Consider the following 7,616-nt stretch of genomic DNA (forward strand, 5'->3'; position numbering starts at 1 on the left):
AACTACTTTATAATATTTTTCTTTCGAGTGTTAGACGGCCGAACGAAATGAGGCGTCCGACACAACCGTACTAACCAAAACTTTCTGGAAAAATGATGAAGAACACTGTCAGACGTCCGTTCTAACACATCGGACGTCCGATAAAGAGTGATCAGAGAATTTTTAGAATATTTTTTCTGAAATGCTCAATTTTGTTCTCAAAAACACAAATTGATCCAGTGGTAAGGCTTTTGTGAGAATATCAGCAATTTGATCTTTTGAATAGACATATTGAACACAAATTTTACCCTTATGGATAAGATCGCGAATGAAATGATGCTTTATGTCTATGTGCTTTGCTCTAAAATGTTGAATGGAATTTTTTGTCAAATTTATAGTACTAGTATTATCACAATACATAGGCACACAATCATACATTAATCCAAAATCATTCAATGTATTTTTCATCTACAATAATTGAGCACAACAAGCTCCGGCGGCAACATATTCCGCTTCAGTTGTAGGCAAGGAAATATCATTTTGTTTCTTGCTAAATCAAGATACTAAGTAATTTTCAAGAAAGTTACATATACCCATTGTACTCTTTCTATCTATTCTACAACCACCAAAATCAGCATCCGAAAATTCACATAAAGGAAATTCATGACACTTAGGATATCATAGGCCAAAATTCAAAGTTCCTTTTAGGTATCTAAGAATTCTTTTTACCGCATTCAAGTGAGATTCCTTTAGATAAGACTGAAAATGAGCACACGAGCACACAACAAACATGATATCAGGTCTACTAGTAGTTAAGTAAAGCAAACTACCAATCATACTTCTATATTTCTTTTCATCAATTTTTGTACCTTCTTCATTCTTGTCAACCTTGGTAGATGTGCACATAGGTATTCTAACTTGTTTTGAATCTTCCATTACAAATCTTTTGAGCAACTCCTTAGTGTATTTGGCTTGATTAATGAACGTTCCTTCTCGGGTTTGAACCACTTGGAGCCCAAGAAAGAAATTCAATTCTCCCATCATACTAATCCCAAACTCTTTTTGCATAATTATGAAAAAATCCTTACACAAGCTCTCATTAGTAGCACCAAATATAATATCATCCACATATATTTGCACAATTAAAAGATCACTTAAACTATGTTTAGTGAAAAGAGTGGTATCAACAATACCTCTTTTAAAACCATTTTCAAGCAAAAAACCACTTAAGCGCTCATACCATGCTCTTGGAACTTGTTTTAATCCATACAAAGTTTTTGAGAGTTTAAACACATGATTTAGATAAGTCTCATTTTCAAAGTCAGGAGGTTGATCAACATATACTTCTTGATCAATAAAGCCATTTAAGAAAGCCATTTAAGAAAGCACTTTTAACATTCATTTGAAGTAGTTTAAAATTCTTGAAACATGTAAAGGCCAAAAACATCCTAATTGATTCTAACCTAGCTACGGGTGCAAATGTTTCATCAAAATCTATTTCTTCTTCTTGAGCATATCCCTTAACTACAAGTCTGGCCTTATTTCTTATTACTTCACCATTGTCATTCAATTTGTTTCTAAACATCCATTTTGTGCCAATGACAGGATGATCTTGAGGTCTATCAACTAATGTCCAGATCTTGTTCCTTTCAAACTGATTTAATTCCTCTTCCATAGCTACAATCCAGTTTTCATCTTTCAAGACATCAATGACATTTTTGGGTTCAAAAAGTGAGACTAAGGCCAAGTTATCCATCAATTGTTTGGTGGAGGAACGAGTTTTGACATTCTCGGATAGATCACCAATGATGAGTTTCTTAGGATGATTTTGAACAAATTTTCAAACTCTTGGAAGATCGTTGGGTGTACTAGCATCCCTGTCATTTTCTTCCAGTGTTGGACTAACTTGAGAATCATCTTCCTTTGAATTATTTTCTAGTGAAGTAATGTCTTGGTCATTGATTGTGAGTTTCTTTAGTTCTTCTTGAACACCTGCATCATCATCTTCACCACAACTTTTGGAAATATCACCATTAGATTCATCAAAAGTAATATGTATAGTTTCCTCTATAACCAGAATCCTTCGATTATAAACTCTAAAACCTCTTTTATTTTCACAGTACCCCAAAAAAAATTCCTGCATCAGATTTTTTATCAAACTTTTCAAGATGTTCCTTAATGTTTAAAATGAAGCATTTGCAACCAAAAACTTTGAAATAACCAACAATAGGCCTTTTATCAAACATCAACTCATAAGAGGTTTTGTTCAAGATTGGTTTTAAAAGAACTCTATTCATAGTATAACAAACTGTATTTATGGGTTCTGTCCAAAAATATTTTGGCAAGTTGCATTCACTCAACATGGTTCTAGCAGCCTCTTGAAGTGTTCTATTCTTTCTTTCAACAACTCCATTTTGTTGAGCAACTCTAGCAATAAAAAATTCATGTGTAATTCCATTGTTATCACAAAATTCTGGAAAGCCACAAAAATGAAATTCTGAACCATTGTCACTTCTGATCTTGATGATTTTCAACCCAATCAGATTTTGAACCTTTGCAAATAATGAAACAAAGTTTTTGAAAGTATCATCTTTGTGTGCAAGAAACATCACCCAAGTGTATCTAGAATAATCATCAACAACAACAAAATAATATCTTTTGCCAACTAAACTAGCAGTTTGTGTAGGACCAAATAAATCAAGATGTAAAAATTTCAAAGGTTTTGTGGTAGAAATATATTTCTTGGGTTTAAAAGAAATTTTGACTTGCTTTCCAAATTAGCAAGCATCACAGATTTTGTCCTTTTCAAACTTAATTTTTGACAAACCTCTAACAAGCTCCTTTTTGGAAATTTTTTTTAGCAAATTCATGTTGAAATGACAAACCCTTCTATGCCACAACCAAGGGTCTTCATTTGCATCTTTAAAACATTTAAAACTAGAAGAATCAACATTTTCAAGAACGACTATGTAAATATCATTAACTCTTTTTTCTTTGAAAATAGGATTAAATTTTGAGTAAAAAACAAGACATTCATACTTTTTGAATAACACAAACATATTTTTATTACATAATTGACTAACATTAACAAGTTATAACTCAGATTGTCAACTAAGAGAACATTGTGAACAAAAGTTTGACCATCTTTACCAACATCTCCTACTCCAATTGTTTTAGCTTTGTTGTCATCTCCAAATGTTACTTTTTCACTTGATTTCGGTTTGAGTTTGATGAATTGTGATGGATCACCAGTCATATGCCTTGAACATCCACTATCTATGAACCATTTTGATTTCTTAATAATATTCACCAAATTCACCTACACAAGAGTTCACAAGATAATATTTGGTACCCTTTACTTTTTGGGTCCTTGAGAGTTAGCATTATGTCTAACTATCAACATGCATTTCATGTCATTTCTCATATTTTTCATTACATAATAATTACTTTTCATGTGACCAATTTGACAACAAAGCTGCATATAGTCAGTGAATTACTCGCATGGACAGGTTTAACAAATCTGATTCATCTTCTCTTATAAATGGTAAATTCGTTTGCACTAGAATTCAACCTTTTCTCATGAATGCCAAAATGAGGTTTTGTATCATTCCTTTGAAAACATTTTTGTTTCTTATGTTGAAGCAATTGATTAAGATCATCCATTCTTCTTTTCAAACTCCCTTGTTCATTTTTGAGCATGTCACAGAAGTTTATTTTTCTATCAAGTTCAGCATGTAAATCATTTTCAATTCTTTTCAGGTTTTCATTTTAATTTTTCAGACTCTTGTTTTGTCAAAAAAGGTTTGCATTGTCTTGAATCAGAAAATTGATTTTTTGTTTTAATTTCTTGTTTCTAACATAGGATTCTTTCAAGTTATTATGCAGTCTTTTCATAAATGAATTAATATCATCATCAGATTCATCATCACTATCAAGGTGAGAGTTACAAGTTGTTACCTCATCATCACCAATGGCCATGAAAGCCATTTGGGCAGATTTCTCTTCTTCTTCGACTTCACCTTCTGAGTTGCAATTATTCCATGTAATTTGAAAGTTATTGAATTTTGATTTTCGTTCAACCTTACCTTCCTTCTTTTTATTCATTGGACACTCACTCACGTAGTGTCCAGGTTGGCCGCATTCAAAACATTTATCAGTTTATTTTTTATTGAATTCGTGCTTCCCTTTGTTTCTTGAGTTGTTGAACTGATTTGGGAATGCATTGCTAGGTCCTCCTTTTCTGAATCTTCTTTTGTTGAGAATTCTTTTGAAACTTCTTGTGATGAGTGCAATATCACTGTCATCAACTTTCATATCTTTTCCATCCAAGGAAGTTGAGTCATCTTTATCTTGCGAGGCTTTTAGAGCAATACTCTTTCTCACATTTGCATCTTCTTTCTCTTGCACCTTGGACTTGAGTTTCAGCTCATAAGAGATTAGAGAATTAATAAGAGATTCAACAGGCATGAAATTTAGATCTCTAGTTTCTTCAAAGGCAGTCACTTTACTCTCCCAATCCTTGGATAAATCATTCAGAATTTTTCTATTTTTCTCACCTAGAGAGTACTCTTTTTTCAGTACTTCTAAATCCTTAATGAGATCATTGAATCTACAATATGTCTTATCAATGTTTTCATGAGATCCCATCTTAAATGATTCATACTTAGTAACTAGTATTGATTTCTTTTGTTCTCTTACATTCTCACTCCCTTCATGAATTTCTTTAAGTTTATCACAAATCTCTTTTGCAGATCCACAGTTTTTGACTCTAATAGATTCATTTGAATCTAGAGTACTGTATAACACATTCATAGCCTTGGCATTCAAAGTGAGGTAGGTTTTATCATCACCAGTCAACTCATTTCTAGTTTTTGGTTTTGGTCTATGAGTGACTTTATCAACTATAGAGGTATCATATGGACCTTCATTGATAATAAACCACAGCTCGATATCAATAGGTTATAAGAAAATAATCATCCTTTCCTTCCAACTCACACAATTTGATCCATTGAACATTAGGAGTCTAGTGACGAATTGTCCTTCAAAAATTTGGCATTGTTGGCTGTCATTTTTACTCCAAAATGGATTGAGCTTAATCTCTAGGAGACCAAGTTTTGATACCAATTGTAAGGATCGAAAACAACTTAAGAGGGGGTGAATTAGCTAGTTTTAAAAATTGGCCAAATTGTAAGTCATTTTTTGAGTACTTGCCCTTTTTTTCTAAAAAATCACACAATAGAGCAATTAATGAGAAAGCACAAGTGCTTGTGAGTAGAAGAGATGAACAATTTATATAGCAAGATAGTTAGTAAAAGAGAAAGAATATCAAACCAAATATCAAACTCCTCTTGAGTTTGAATATCACTTTAGTGAGCAAGTTTTTTCAAGTTGATCAACTTACAATCAATATTTGTGTACAAAAGAAGGATCACTTCCTCTTTACCCCAAGCCACACTTGGTCAAGCAAGGAGTTTTACTATCACTCGGATAACCCTCACAAAACTACACTATTGAAGTTGAATCATACTAGAAAAGGTTATCGAAATTTACACAACTAAGATTACAAATCTTCTTTGAAGAGTATTTTCCTACTAAAATTACTCTTGATCTGATGTAGTCTCAATGTGCAAAAGTCCTTTGAAGTGGTTGACCTTGTTCTATTTATATGAGACCAAAAAGTTTCTCAATTAATGTTTCCAACGGATAGAAGGCAGCTGAAAAGTCAACTAGCCGTTGGTAGTGTCGGACGTCCGGTAGACCAATTTCTTGCGTCCGAATGTAGGCAGTGAGTTCAAGAAATTTTCTTGAATTATTTCAGACGTCCGGTACCTTCAATGTATGTGCCCGAGGGTAGGAAATGAAACTGAAAATTCTTTTTCAATTCTTTTCAGACGTCCGGTGCCTCCAAAGCTTTGTGTCCGAAGTGTCGCAATGTTTGTCGGACGTCCGGTGCTCTGATGTTGCGCGTCGGATTGAAGTCAGTGAATTTAGAAGAAATGACTTAACATCTTCAGACGTCTGAGGGTGGAGTTCTTCATGCGTCCGAAGTTGCGCAATAGTTGTCGGACGTCCGATCCAGTCTTTTAGTGCGTCCGACAGCAGCTTCAGCATCCTTTGTGCTTAATTTTTGAACCTGTTTTGTTCTATTTCTGAAAAGGTCTATTGAGAGAATATTAGTAACATCCATTTGTTTTGTAATCATCAAAAGCTACGGACTGAGATTAACACCCATGGCCTTTCTTTTTTCCCCTTTTTTTTAACAAGAATTGGTGGGGTTTCTCTGAGCCTAATAGTTTTTTTCGCTGTCGATTTACAGCTCTCTCTTGGCACCGTAGGCCTTTAAAACTTTCTAGACTTGAAAAAATTTCCGAGGAATCTCTTATCCTTCCCAATGTTCTTGATTGTGAACATTGTGATGCTAAAAGATTTCACATGGAGGCTCCTTCTTTTTGCTGCCATGGAGGCGAAGTTAAAATTGTCTCTCCTCCCATTCCTTATGGTTTGAAGCAGTTATTTACTGGTTCTGATGAGGAATGCGAGCATTTTTAAAAAAATACCCACACTTATAATAACAACGTAGCTTTTACATCCTATGTTGCAAAATATGACAATGAATTGATAAAGAATAAGCATGGAGTGTATACCTTTCGAGTTCAAGGTCAAGTTTATCACTTCTTGAACTCTTTGCTATCAAGCAGTGATTAGCCAAGTGAAAATCAATTATACTTTTATGGTACCGATGAAGAGTTAAAGAAGAGGACTCAAAGCTGTGATACGCTTCGTGAGAATACTTTGAAGTTACTTATGAATATACTCCAAGATAATCCTTATGCAAAATTTTGTTAAAAGCTTAAGGGATGTTCCAAACCATGAGAATCATAGGATTATTCTCAATTGTAATCTTGGACTAGATCAGGAAGTGTATAATCTTCTTACTGCCCAAGTTGCTGCTATTTGGACTGAAATTGACAATGATTCAGTTAATAAGCGTCCTCACATTTAGGTTTACAGTTACTCTAGCACGAGTTATAGAGTTCAACCCTATTGTCGACATCTTCTCCTCTTTCCTAGAGGTGAATCTGGGTGGCATTATGGAATCAAACAATTTCATAAAAAGCAAAATATTAGGAGATTTGTCTGAGGACAACCTACATGTTGATCTTTCTTCTATAAATACTCCATCACAACTATTGGATTTGGAACAAAGAGGCAAGTTTATTTTTTCTTGCCTTTTGTAAGTTCATTTAGCCATCAGGTGTAGCTTATTTTCGTATTATGTTTATATGTGTGTTTTTGGTTGCTGACAAGGCTTGGAGTGAAGACTATTTTGTGTCCACTAGAGAGTATTATTGCTACAGATTCCAAGTGAGAGATGGTGATGAGTCTATGTTGCTGCACAGTCTTAGGCTGTTCCAACAGTTTGTCGTAGGTTCCTTCATCAAAATTGAGACGTCTAGGCTTGACTTTCATAGAAGAAAACAGAATGAAATAAGAACTGAAGTACTCCAAGGGGTTTTAGATAGCATTGCTATTGGTCAAACGCAAGGTTCTAAGGTTGGTCGGAAAGTCATTTTACCTACTTCTTTTATTGGGGGTCCGATATACATGAAACGTAGGTATTTAGATGCCATGTCTTT

Source organism: Coffea arabica, chromosome 10e, assembly GCF_036785885.1.
Source record: "Coffea arabica cultivar ET-39 chromosome 10e, Coffea Arabica ET-39 HiFi, whole genome shotgun sequence".
NCBI classification, from domain to species: Eukaryota; Viridiplantae; Streptophyta; class Magnoliopsida; order Gentianales; family Rubiaceae; genus Coffea; species Coffea arabica.